Below are 14,756 nucleotides of genomic sequence, written 5' to 3'. Positions count from 1 at the left end.
AAAAATCAACTGTTATTTTTGTTCATTTTTAATATTACTTTTCTTGTCTCTATTTCATATATTTCTGCTGTCACCATTGTTGTCGCATTCTTCTTTTAACTTTGGGCTTACTTTGTTTTTTTTTTTAGTTCTTGGCAGTGCAATGTTAGATTTTTGATATGAGATTTTATTGCTTTTTTATATACATGAATTTGTCACTACAAAATTTCTCTGTTTCTGCTTTGGCCAAATCCCATACATTTTGGTATTTTTTGTATCAATTATTGTTCATTTCAAGGTATTTTTTATTTTATTTTATTTTATTATTATACTTTAAGTTCTAGGGTACATGTGCATAACGTGCAGGTTTGTTACATATGTATACTTGTGTGATGTTGGCGTGCTGCACCCATCAACTCGTCAGCACCCAGTCCATCAGTGATAGACTGGATTTCAAGGTACTTTTATATTAATTTATCTGTGAGCCATTGGTGGTTTCACAGCATGTTTTTAAATTTCCACATATTTATGTATTTTACAGGATTTCTCCTCCTATTGATTTCTATTTTTATGTCATTTTGATGCAACAAGATACTATATGTAATTTCAGTACTCTTACACTTGTTAAGATTTATTGTAGGGCCTAACATATTATCTAACCTGAATAATGTTTTACACGTGTTTGAGAAAATGTTTTTTTTTTTTTATTTTTCTGCTGCTGGGTAGAATTTTCTGTAGATGTCTCTTAGACTCATTTGATCTAGAGAGTAATACAAGTACAATGCATTTTCTTCTTTATGTTCTCTTTAGATAATCTGTTCATTGTTGAAATTGGGTTGCTGAATTTCCTTACAATTACAATGTATAGTCTATGTCTCCTTTAGGATCACTTAATAATTCCTTTATGCATTTAGGTGCTCCCATGTAGACTGCATATTTATTTAAAGTTATGTGCTCTTGGCTGATTGAATTAACACCTTTAACATTATGTAATGACCTTCTCTGCCTCTTTTTATATGTTTGAACTTAAAGTAGAGCGTGTCTAGTATAATATAGCTACCTTTCTCTTTTTAGGTTTCTGTATGCATGGGATATCTTTTTCCATTCCTTCACTTTCAGCCTATGTGTGTCCTTACTATTAAGAGTAAAGTGAGTCTCTTGCAGGCAGCATATTGTTAGATCTTTTTTGTTAATGATTTCAGCCATTTGAAGTTTTCTAATTCTATAATAAGTTCATTTACCTTCAAGGTAATAGTATGTAAGAACTTGCTACTGCCATTTCACATTTTTTCCTCACGTTTTGAAGGTCTTTCCTTCTTCTCTTCTTCTTTTGCTGTTTTCATTTGTGTTTTCATGGTTTTCAGCTTTAGTATACCATGAATCCTATCATTTTATATTCCACTCTATGTTTTCTGATTCTATAATGAATTAATTTACTTTCAAGGTAATTGTTAATATGTAAGAACTTGCTACTGCCATTTCATAATTTGTTTCCCAAGTTTTTGAAATTCTTTTGCTCCTCTCTTCTTCTTTTGCTGTTCTCTTTGTGGTTTGATGGTTTTCAGTGGTAGTATACTATGAATTATTTTCTTTTACATTTTGTGAAACTACCATATGTCTATAGTTTGTGGTTATTATAAGGTTTACATAAAACACATTTAACAGGCTACTTTAAGCTGATAACTTAACTTTAACTGCATCCAAAACTCAATATTTTCACTTTGTACTCCATTTATTATGGTTTTAATGTCAGAATTTACACATTAACATGTGTATACCTTAATTACTTATTGCATTTAAATTTGATTTTAATAGGTTTTTTAGTTTTATAATTGGAATAAAATATTTTATATACCACATTTACAGTTTTAGAGAATTCTGAATATGACTATGTATTTTTAAATAAATCATTAAATGGTATGATTTGAACAGCATTCATATTTTATTTTCTTTCTTCACTTAACTGCATTTAATTTTTGTTTTTATCTTGTGTTGTAATCATAAAGATTGCAACTCTGACCAAAGGTGGAATAAATATTACTGAGAATGAAATTTAACAATAGTGTGGAAGAAAACTAGAACTTCTAAGAAAATTGACCTTAAACATAGACAATGATTCCACATATTTAAAAGAATAAACACTCTCTCGAGGACAGCAGACAGTTGGGTCTTCCTTCTTCATCCAAGTAGCCTCTCTATGCCTTTTAAGTGGGACATTTGACCCATTTACATTTAAGGACAATATTGATGTGTGAGGTTTTGATACTGTTAGAATGTTGTAGGCTGGTTTTTTTGTTGACTTGATTGTATAGATGTTTTATGGGGTCAACAGGATATATGCTTAAGTGTGGTTTTGTGGTGGCAAGTATCATTCTTTCATTTTTATGTCTAATATTCCATTTAGAAGATCTTATAAGGAAGGTCTACTGGTAATGAGCACCATTAGCATTTACTTTTCTGAGAAACATTTCTCCTTCTCTTACAAAGCTCAGTTTGGCAGTATATAAGATTTTTGGTTAAAACTTTATTTATTTAATAATGCTGAATATAGGCCACCAATATTTTCTGGCTTGTAAGATTTCTTCTAAGATGTCCAAAGTTAGCATAATGGGATTCACTTTGTAAGTGACATGACACTTTTCTCTAACTGCCTTTAAATTATTTTTTCTTCCATATTGACCTCAGAGCATATGATGCCTATGTGTCTTAAGAATGGCAATTATGCATCTCAGTATCTCATGAGGTTTGTCTCAGTTTACTGAATTTGCATGTCAGCCTCTCTAGCAAGATTGAAAAATCATTTCTTGGGCTGTATCCTCAAGTATATTTTCCAAGTTGTTTGCTGTCTCTCCCTTTCATTCTGGGATGGCAATGAGTCATACTTTTATCTAATCATATTATCCCTAGATATTTTATTTCTTTTTTTTTTTAATTTTTGTCTACCTGTGTTGCTTCAGTGGAGTTTTTTGCAAGCTCTTGGATTGTTTCCTCAGCTTAAATTATTTTTTTGTTTCTGATTCAAGTTTTATTTTAAAATTTCTGCATTAAATTTTTATTTCCAGAAGTGCAGTTTTGTTCTTTCTTAAGACATTTATGTCATCTTTCAACTCTTTGATTGTTTCCTTGTTTGTCTTAGATTAGGTTTTGAGCTTCTCTTGTATCTGGATGAGCTTTTGAATTCTATGTTTTATATTCAAACCATTTCAATCTGGTTAGGATCCCTTGCTGGGGAGCTAGTGTAATTGTCTGGTAATAATAAGACAGTCTGACTTTTAGAGTTCTCAGGATTTCTGCACTAGTTCTGTTTCACTTCTGAGGGCTGATGTTTTCTAATCTTTAGAAGTTGTTGTCTTTTGAATTGGACTTTTTGTTTTATGATCTTCATTGTCATTGATGCTTTGACTGTGGTGCAAGTTGAGGATGCAATAAATGGCTTCATTTCTGTATGCTTCTAGAAGGCAAGTCTCAGTTTCACATTCATGAGCTATATGCTCTAACCATAAGGAACTGTAACCTTTTGCCAAACTTTGTCCTCTGGTCCCTCAAGGTCAACCCACAGCTGAGTTTGAAGAGTCAAGAAGCTCCCTGTGCCAGTAGGGCACAGTGAAGGAAACACTCAAATAGAAGAGTGGGCAACTCTACCCATCCCCACCTCTTTTAGATAGGTAGCACACACATGATAGAGCTTCCAGTCCATGCTAGCAGTAGAACTTAAGCAAAACCCAATAAGCTAGAAAAAAATTAGGAGCCTGTTTTCAGCATTGTTATACAAAAGAATTTCCAACCAAGAATATAACTTGCCAAATTAAGTTTTATAAGCAATTGAGAAATAAAACTTTTCTCAGCCAACCAAGAACGAGGCAGATTTCTTACCACCATTAAAGGCTCTATCTATCATCCCCCCTGCAAGGGCATCAATTTTACAACTATCTACACAAAAGAACGCACCTTCATAAGGAACAAAAATTGGGTGAGCACTCACAGTATCTAGTTTTAACTCCATATTACTGGAAGTGGCAATCAAGAGGTACAAAAAACAGTCTTAAATTGCTGACACCAACCCCCAATCCCTAGGCAGTAGCCACACAGCATGCAGAGAGAATATGTGTATTTGGGAGAGGGAGGGTGCAGCAATTGTGAGACATGTAATAGAACTCACTGTTGCGCTGTTAGAGCAGACAGAAAACTTGAGCAAACTCAGCTGACAAAAAACCCATGGAGGGAGTATTTAAGCCAACCTTAGCCAGAGGGGAATCACCTATCCTGGCAGTCAGAACTTGAGTTCCAGTAGGACTTGTCATCTCAGACTGGAGAGCTCTGGAGTTCTGTACTAACTTGAAAAGCAGTCTAGGCCACAAGGACTGCAATTCCTAGGTGAGTCTTAGTGTTGAAATAAGCTCACAGTCAGTGAATGAAGGGGGTAAGTGACCTACAGAAACAAAAGTTGGTACGGCTAGAGAGGTACTGGTGCCTCTGCACCCCTAACCCTAGGGTGCACAGCTTGTCCTTCAACTAAAGTAGAGGAGAGGGCAAAGTGGGGAGGACTTTGTCTTGCTTCTTGGATACTAGTTCAGCCACAGCAAATTAGAACACCAGACAAAGTTGTGAGGCCCCTTTTCAAGGTTCTACCTCATGAATGGGATTTATAGACACAACTTGGGCCACAAGGAAACCCATTGCTTGAGGGAAAGGACGTAGTTTTGACACTATTCATCATCTGCTTACTGAAGAGCTCTTGGGTCCTGGATAACCAGTAGTGATACCCAGGCAGTATGTCATTAGGCTTGAGTGAGATTCTGTGATATGTTTAGGCTGTGTCCCCACCCAAATCTCATCTTGAACTGTAATCCCCACGATTCTCATGTGTCTAGAGAGAGATCTGGTGGGAGATTGGATCATGGGGGCTGTTCTCATATTATTGAGTGAGTTCTCATGAGATCTGATGGTTTATTAAGGGCCTCTTCCCCTTTACTCTGCACTCCTCTCTCCTCCTGCCATAAGGTAAAGGTACTTGTTTCCCTTTCACCTTCTACCATAATTCTAAGTCTCCCCAGTGATGTGGAACTGTGAGTCAATTAAACTTCTGTCTTTTATAAATTACCCAGTCTTGGGTATTTCTAATAGCAGTGTGAAAATGGACTAATATACTCTGAGAAGTGCTGGCTTCACATGAGACTCAGCAAATTTCCAGATGTGCTGGTTATAGGGAGAGGCATCTTTTGGTTGAGAAAAGTGGATGAAAAAGTAAAGGGGACATCATATTGCACCTTAGGTACCAGCTCAGCCACAGGGGTTAGTTAGAGCATTATATGGGATTTTTTGGGTCCTTGATTCCAGGTATTGGATCTTGAACATTTGGGGGAGCCCACTTCTCTGAAGGGTGACTTCCAGGCCAGGCAGAGTTCAACACAAGCTGACTGAAGAGCCCCTGTGCCTTAGGGGACATCAGTCACAGGTAGCAGTATGCTCGATGGGACTGTGGTGCTGATCACCATGGACTGAAGTTCTTCTGTCTTTGGAAAGGTGATAGAAGAATGAGAAGTACTGCATTTTGTGGTTTAGGTGCCAGCATCGCTACAATACCATATGACACCAGAATGAATTGTAAATGTTTTGAGTCTAATTTCTTGTTCTCAAAAGCAACATCTGGACATGCCAGGAGATTTGAGGGAACTCACCACACTGAAGGGAATGACATAGGCCTGGCTGGGTTTGCCACCTGCTGAATGTAGAGCCTCAGGGCCTTGAGCAAACACATGTGTGAGTCAGGGAGTGTTTGCAGCACACAATGGGTGAAACCTAGAGCTGTACTGGCTTCAGGTCTGAAGCAATGTGGTCCTAGTGATGGTGGACACATATGTGCTTATGTCATTCCACCCCAGATCCAAATGACTAAGAACATACAGAAAGACTTCATTAGTTTGAGTGAAAGAAAGAGAACATAACAAAAATCTCTGATGGGTAATTCAGAGAATTTTTCCAGATGTTTTCCAAGATTATCAGGAAGTACCTCTATGAGTCTTCAAGAACCATAGCATTGGTGGGATTAGGGTGCACTCTACTGCACGTATAGTTTAGATTACAACACACAAGTCCTTTTTAATAATTGGAAAGCTTTCCCAAGAAGTACAGGTTCAAATAAGCTCAGACTGTAGAGACTACAATAAATACATATGTTTTCAATGCTGACAAACAGACAAATATCTACAAGTATCAAAATCATTCAGGAAGATGTGACCTCAAAAAATAAATTAAGAGGGCAGAGCAAGATGGTCAAATAGGAACAGCTCCAGTCACTAGCTCCCAGTGCGAGTAACACAGAAGACGGATAATTTCTGCATTTTCAACTGAGGAATGCAGCTCATCGCCAGCAACGGATCAAAGCTGGACGGAGAAAGACTTTGACGAGTTGAGAGAAGATTTCAGTCCATCAAAATTCTCAGAGCTAAAGGAGGAATTACGTACCCAGCACAAAGAAACTAAAAATCTTGAAAAAAGAATGGAAGAATGGATAACTAGAATAATCAATGCAGAGAAGGCCATAAACGAACTGACAGAGATAAAAACCATGACATGAGAAATACGGGACAAATGCACAAGCTTCAGTAACTGACTTGATCGACTAGAAGAAAGAGTATCAGTGATTGAGGATCAAATGAATGAAATGAGGGGAGAAGAGAAGTCTAAAGAAAAAAGAGGAAAAAGAAATGAACAAAGCCTTCAAGAAGTATGGAATAATGTGAAAAGACCAAATCTACGTCTGATTGGGGTGCCTGAAAGTGAGCGGGAAAAGGGAAGCAAGTTGGAAAACACTCCTCAGGATATCATCCAGGAGAACTTCCCCAACCTGGTAAGGCAGGCCAACATTCAAGTTCAGGAAATACAGAGAATGCCACAAAGATACCCTTTGAGAAGAGCAACTCCAAGACACATAATTGTCAGGCTCAGCAAAGTTGAAATGAAGGAAAAAATCTTAAGGGCAGCCAGAGAGAAAGATCGGGGTACCCACAAAGGGAAGCCCATAAGAATAAGAGCAGATTTCTCGGCAGAAACTCTACAAGCCAGAAGAGAGTGGGGGCCAATTTCAACATTCTTAAAGAAAAGAATTTTCAAGCCAGAATTTCATATCCAGCCAAACTAAGTTTCATAAGTGAAGGAAAAATAAAATCCTTTACAGATAAGCAAATGCTTAGAGATTTTGTCACCACCAGGCCTGCCTCACAAGAGACCCTGAAGGAAGCAATCAACATGGAAAGGAGCAACCAGAACCAGCCATTGCAAAAACATGCCAAAATGTAAAGACTATCGATGCTAGGAAGAAACTGCATCAACTAATGAGCAAACCAGTTAATATCATAATGACAGGATCAAGTTCACAAACAAAAATATTAATCTTAATTGTAAATGGACTAAATGGTCCAATTAAAAGACACAAATTGGCAAACTGGATAAAGCGTCAAGACCTATCAGTGTGCTGTATTCAGGTGACCCTTCTCACACGCAGAGACACACATTGGCTCAAAATAAGGGGATGGAGGAAAATATACCAAGCAAATGGAGAACAAAAAAAAAGCAGGGGTTGCAATCCTACTCTCTGATAAAACAGATTTTAGACCATCAAAGATCAAAAGAGACAAAGAAGGCCATTACATAATGGTAAAGGGATCAATTCAACAGGAAGAGCTAACAATCCCAAATATATATGCACCCAATACAGGAGTACCCAGATTCATAAAGCAAGTCCTTAGAGACTTACAAAGAGAATTAGACTCCCATACAATAATAATGGGAGACTCCAACACCCCACTGTCAACATTAGACAGATAAACAAGACAGAAAGCTAAAAAGGATATCCAGGAATTGAACTCAGCTCTGCACCAAGAGAACCTAATAGACATCTATAGAACTCTCCAACCCAATTCAACAGAATATACATTCTTCTGAGCACCACATCACACTTATTCCAAAATTGACCACATAATTGGAAGTAAAGCACTCCTCAGCAAATGTACAAGAACAGCAATTATAACAAACTGTCTCTTAGACCACAGTGCAATCAAACTAGAGTTCAGGACTAAGAAACTCAATCAAAACCGCCCAACTAAATGGAAACTGAACAACTTGCTCCAGAATGACTACTGGGTACATAACGAAATGAAGGCAGAAATAAAGATGTTCTTTGAAACCAATGAGCACAAAGATGCAACATACCAGAATCTCTGGGACACATTTAAAGCAGTGTGTAGAGAGAAATTTATAGCACTAAATGCCCACAAGAGAAAGCTGGAAAGATCTAAAATTAACAATCTAACAGCACAATTAAAAGAACCAGAGAAGCAAGAGCAAACAGATTCAAAAGCTAGCAGAAGGCAAGAAATAACTAAGATCAAAGCAGAACTGAAGGAGAGAAAGACACAAAAAACTCTGTAAAAAATCCATGAATACAGGAGCTGGTTTTTTGAAAAGATCAACAAAATTGATAGACTGCTAGCAAGACTAATAAAGAAGAAAAGAGAGAAGAATCAAATAGATGCAATAAAAAATGATAAAGGGGATATCACCACCGACCGCACAGAAATACAAAGTACCATCAGAGAATATTATAAACATCTCTACACAAATCAACTAGAAAACGTAGAAGAAATGGATAATTTACTGGACACTTACCCTCTCCCAAGATTAAACCAGGAAGAGGGTGAATCCCTGAATAGACCAATAGCAGACTCTGAAATTGAGGCAATAATTAATAGCCTACCAACCAAAAATGTCATGGACCAGATGGATTAACAGCTGAATTCTACCAGAGGTACAAGGGGGAGCTGGTACCATTCCTTCTGAAATTATTCCAATCAATAGAAAAAGAGGGAATTCTCCCTAACTCATTTTTTGAGGCCAACATCATCCTGATACCAAAGCCTGGCAGAGACACAACCAAAAAAGAGAATTTAGACCAATATCCCTGATGAACATCGATGCAAAAATCCTCAATAAAATACTGGTAAACCAAATACAGCAGCACATCAAAAAGCTTATCCACCGTGATCAAGTGGGCTTTATCCCTGGGATGTAAGGCTGGTGCAACATATGTAAATCAATAAACATAATCCAGTATATAAACAGAACCAAAGACAAAAACATGATTATCTCAATAGATGCAGAAAAGGCTTTTGACAAAATTCAACAGCCCTTCATGCTAAAAACTCTCAATAAACTCGGTATTGATGGAACGTATCTCAAATTAATAAGAGCTATTTATGACAAACCCACAACCAATACCATACTGAATGGGCACAAACTGGAAGCATTCCCTTTGAAAACTGGCACAAGACAGGAATGCCCTCTCTGACCACTACTATTCAACATAGTGTTGGAAGTTCTGGTTAGGGCAATCAGACAAGAGAAAGAAATCAAGGGTATTCAGTTAGGAAAAGAAGAAGTCAAATGGTCCCTGTTTGCAGATGACATGATTGTATATTTACAAAACCCCATCTTCTCAGCCCCAAATCTCCTTAAGCTGATAAGCCACTTCAGCAAAGTCTCAGGATACAAAATTAACGTGCAAAAATCACAAGCATTCGTATACACCAGTAACAGACAAGCAGAGAGCAAAATCATGAATGAATTTCGGTTCACAATAGCTTCAAAGTGAATAAAATACCTAAGAATCCAATTTACAAGGGATGTAAAGGACCTCTTCAAGGAGGTCCTTCAACTACAAAGCACTGCTCAGTGAAATAAAAGAGGATACAAACAAATGGAAGAGCATACCATGCTCATGGATAGGAAGAATCAATATTGTGAAAATGGCCATACTGCCCAAGGTAATTTATGGATTCAATGCCATCCCCATCAAGCTACCAATGACTTTCTTCACAGAATTGGAAAAAACTGCTTTAAAGTTCATATGGAACCAAAAAAGAGCCCACATTGCCAAGACAATCCTCAGTCAAAAGAACAAAGCTGGAGGCATCACGCTATCTGACTTCAAACTATACTACAAGGCTACAGTAACCAAAACTGCATGGTACTGGTACCAAAACAGAGATATAGACCAATGGAACAGAACAGAGTCCTCAGAAATAATACCACACATCTACAGCCATCGGATCTTTGACAAACCTGAGAGAAACAAGAAATGGGGAAAGGATTCCCTATTTAATAAATGGTGCTGGGAAAATTGGCTAGCCATAAGTAGAAAGCTGAAACTGGATCCTTTCCTTTCTCCTTATACGAATATTAATTCAAGATGGATTAGAGACTTAAATGTTAGACCTAATACCATAAAAACCCTAGAAGAAAACCTAGGTAATACCATTCAGGACATAGGCATGGGCAAGGACTTCATGTCTAAAACACCAAAAGCAATGGCAACCAAAGCCAAAATTGACAAATGGGATCTAATTAAACTAAAGAGCTTCTGCACAGCAGAAGAAACTACCATCAGAGTGAACAGGAAACCTACAGAATGGGAGAACATTTTTGCATTCTGCTCATCTGACAAAGGGCTAATATCCAGTACCTACAAAGAACTGAAACGAATTTACAAGAAAAAAACAAGCAACCCCATCCAAAAGTGGGCAAGGGATATGAATAGACATTTCTCAAAAGAAGACATGCATACAGCCAACAGACACATGAAAAAATGCTCGTCATCACTGGCCATCAGAGAAATGCAAATCAGAACCACAATGAGATATCATGTCACATCAGTTAGAATGGCAATCATTCAAAAGTCAGGAAACAACAGGTGCTGGAGAGGATGTGGAGAAATAGGAACACTTTTACACTGTTGATGGAATTGTAAACTAGTTCAATCATTATGGAAAACAGTATGGCGATTCCTCAAGGATCTAGAACTAGAAGTACCATATGACCCAGCCATCCCATTACTGGGGATATACCCAAAGGATTATAAATCATGCTGCTATAAAGACACATGCACACGTATGTTCATTGCGGCACTATTCACAATAGCAAAGACTTGGAATCAACCCAAATGTCCATCAGTGACAGACTGGATTAAGAAAATGTGGCACATATACACCATGGAATACTATGCATCCATAAAAAAAGATGAGTTTGTGTCCTTTGTAGGGGCATGGATGCAACTGGAAACCATCATTCTCACAAACTATCGCAAGAACAGAAAACCAAACACCGCATGTTCTCACTCATAGGTGATAACTGAACAATGAGATCACTTGGACTCGGGAAGGGGAACATCACACCCCGGGGCCTATCATGGGGAGGGGAAATGGGGGAGGGATTGCACTGGGAGTTATACGTGATATAAATGACGAGTTGATGGGTGCTGACGAGTTGATGGCTGCAGCACACCAACATGGTACAAGTATACATATGTAACAACCTCCACGTTATGCACATGTGCCCTAGAACTTAAAGTATAATTAAAAAAAAAAAAAAAGAACGGGTATTTGAAAACACAATGTCAGAAGAGAGAAGGAAAGAGAAAAATGTTGAAGCACATTTACAAGCTGTAGGAAATAGCCTCAATAGGGAAAATTTAGGAGTGACTACCCTTAAAGAGAAAGTAGAGAAAGAAATCAGCGTAGAAAGTGTATCCAAAGAGGTAACAACAGAGAACCTCTCAAACCTAGAGAAAGGTATCAATATCCAAGTACAAAAAGGTTGTAGAACACCAAGCAGATTTAACCCAAAGAACACTACCTCAAAGAACTTAATCACTAAATTTTTAAAGGTCAAAAATAAGGAAAAGATACTAAAAGCAACAAGATAAAAGAAACTAATATGCAAAGTAGCTCCAATATTTCTAGCATTAGATATTTCTCTGGAAACCTCACAGGCCAGCAAAGAGTGACATGACATATTTAAGTGTTGAAGAAACAAAACATTTTACCCTGGAATAGTATATCTGATGAAAATATAACTTGAATTTATAAAAAGATAAAAACTTTCACAAACAAAAGCTGAAGGATTCAATCAAAACCAGTCAATCCTACAAGAAATGCTAAAAGTGTACTTTGATCAGAAAAAATAACATTAATGAGCAATAAGAAATCATCTGAAGGAACAAAACTCACTGGCAGTACAGAAGTACAGAAGAAAAAATATTATAACACTGTATCTCTGGTGTGTTAACTACTTTTATATTAAGTAGAAGCACTAAATGAAGAGCTAGTCAAAAATAACAACTAACATACTTTTCAGGAAATATACAGAATGATAAAGTATAAATAGAACAAATATTAAAATATATAAGGACAAATGAGTGTTTTTATAAGGTTTTTTGCTTGTTCTTTTATTTATGCAAAAAATGTTAACTTGCTAGCCAGTTAGTATAATGGGTTATAAGACAGTATTTGCAAGCCTTATGTTAACTTCAAATCAAGAAGCATACAACAGTTACACACAGAGTAAAAAGCAAAAAATTAAGCCATCACCAGAGAATTTCACCTTCACTAAAAAGTAGAATAAGGAAAAAAAAAAAAAAAGAAAAAGAGAGAAGACCACAAAACAAGCAAAATAAACCCAAATGATCTGTTGCCTATTAGAAACATAGTTGACCTATAAAGACACATATAGATTGAAAACAAATGAATGGAAAAAGGTATTCCATGACAACAAAAACCAAAGTATCAGAAATAGCTATACTTATATAAGACAAAACAGATTTCAAGCAGAAAATATTTAGAGAGATAAAGAATGTCACTATGAAATGGTGAAGGGGTCCATTCAGCAAGAAGATATTTTAAAAAAGTAAATATGCATGCATCCACTATTGGAGCACCCAGATATATAAAATAAACGTTATTAAAGCTATATATAGAGAGATAGACCCAAATACAGTAATAACTAGAGACTTTAACACTGAATTTAAGCCCTCAGACTTAATCTACACTATACACTGTACAACACATGGATCTAATAGATATTTAGGGAACGTGTCATTCAGAAGCTGCAGTAAACACATTTTTTTTCTCAATGCATGGATCATTATCAAGGACAATGTATTAGGTTACATAACAGTCTTAAAACATTAAAAATTTGAGAAAATAATGAACACCTCTGATAGTAATAAAACTTGAAATCAATAACAACAGCAATTTTGGAAAATATACAAATACATGGAAATTAAACAATATGCTCCTGAATGGCTGGTGATCAATAAAGAAATTAGGAAGAAAATTGAAAATTTTATTGAAGCACATTATAAGGGCAGTATAATATATCAAATTCTACAAAATGCAGTGAAAGCAGTACTACTTGATAAGTTTATAGCTATAAGTTCCTACATCAAAGAGAAAAAAAATGAAATAATAAATTTAATGATGCATATTGAAGGACTACAAAAGCAAACTAAACTCAAAATTAGAAGAAAATAAATCATAAAGATCATAGCAAAAATAAATAATATTGAAATAAAACAATACAAAAGATCAATGAAACAAATAGTTGGTACTTTTGAAAGTTAAACAAAATGGACAAACTTCTGGCCAGACCAAAAAAAAAAAAAAAAAAAATGAGAGAGAAGACCCAAACAAAGAAAATCAGAGATAAAAAAGTGAACATTATAACTTATACCACCAAAATTCAAAGGATCATTAGTTGCTACGATGAGCAACTATTTTTCAATAAATTAAAAAATCTGGAAAAATTGATCAATTCCTAAACACACACAACCTACCAAGACTGAAACAGGAAGAAATCCAAAATTCAAACAGACCAATAACAAGTAATGAGATCCAGACCAAAGAAACAAACAAAATACAGGATTCCAACAAAGAAAATCCCAGGAACCAATGGCTTCACTGCTAAATTCTACCAAGCATTTAAAAAACTAATATGAATGCCACTTAAACTATTCTGAACAATAGAAGATAAACAGTGTATTAGTCAATTTTCATACTGCTATCCAGAACTACCTGAGAATGGGTAATTTTTGAAAAAAACGTCCAATTGATTGACAGATCTGCAGGCTTAACAGGAAGCATGACTGGGAGGCCTCAGAAAACTTACAATCATGGCAGAAGGTGAAGAGAAAGCAGGTACATCTTACCATGGTAGAGCAGGAAAGAGAGAGGAAGCAAGGGGGGGGGAACTGACACATATTTTTAAACCCTCAGATCTAATGAGAACTCACTCACTGTCATGAGAACAGCACGGGGGAAACTGCCCCCTTGGCCTAATCACCTCCCATTATGTCCCTCCCCCAACATTTGGGGATTTGACAGTTCAACATGAGATTTAGGTGGGTACGCAGCACCAAACATGTCAAGCAGGGAGTATTCCCAAACTCATTCTACAAGTTCAGTATTACCCTGATACCAAAAACAGATGAAGACACACCAAGAAAAAATCTATAGACCAATATCACTGAAGAATATTTAAGCCAAAATCTTTAACAAAACATTTGTACACAAAATTTAACAACACATAGAAATATCATTCATCATGACCAAGTGGGATTCATCCTACAGATGCAAGGATGGTTCAATATATGAAAACCAATCAATGTGAAACGTCTTATCAACAGAACATAAAACAAAAACCATATAATTGTTTCAATTCATACCAAAAAAGCATCTGATAAAATTCAACATTTCTGCATAATAAAAATCCTCGAAACAGTTGGTATAAAAGAATCATACCTAAACATAATAATAGCTATATATGACAGATCCACAGCTAGTATTATACTGAGTGAATAAAAATTGAAAGCCTTTTCTCTAATACCTGGAACACTACAAGAATGTCTCCTGTCACCTCAGTTACTCAACATAGTACTGGAAGCCCTG

At 36.3% G+C, this 14,756-nt stretch overlaps 1 long non-coding RNA gene across 1 annotated transcript in view; it reads right to left on the bottom strand.

The window, feature by feature from the left end:
• LOC144338697 (uncharacterized) overlaps positions 1–14,756 on the bottom strand; it is a 96,565-nt gene that overhangs the window by 38,237 nt on the left and 43,572 nt on the right. The gene's annotated exons all lie outside the window — the stretch shown is intronic.

Source organism: Macaca mulatta, chromosome X (assembly GCF_049350105.2).
Source record: "Macaca mulatta isolate MMU2019108-1 chromosome X, T2T-MMU8v2.0, whole genome shotgun sequence".
Taxonomy (NCBI): domain Eukaryota; kingdom Metazoa; phylum Chordata; class Mammalia; order Primates; family Cercopithecidae; genus Macaca; species Macaca mulatta.
Note: the sequence above shows the minus strand (reverse complement) of the source record. Positions and strands in the feature narration are given on the sequence as shown.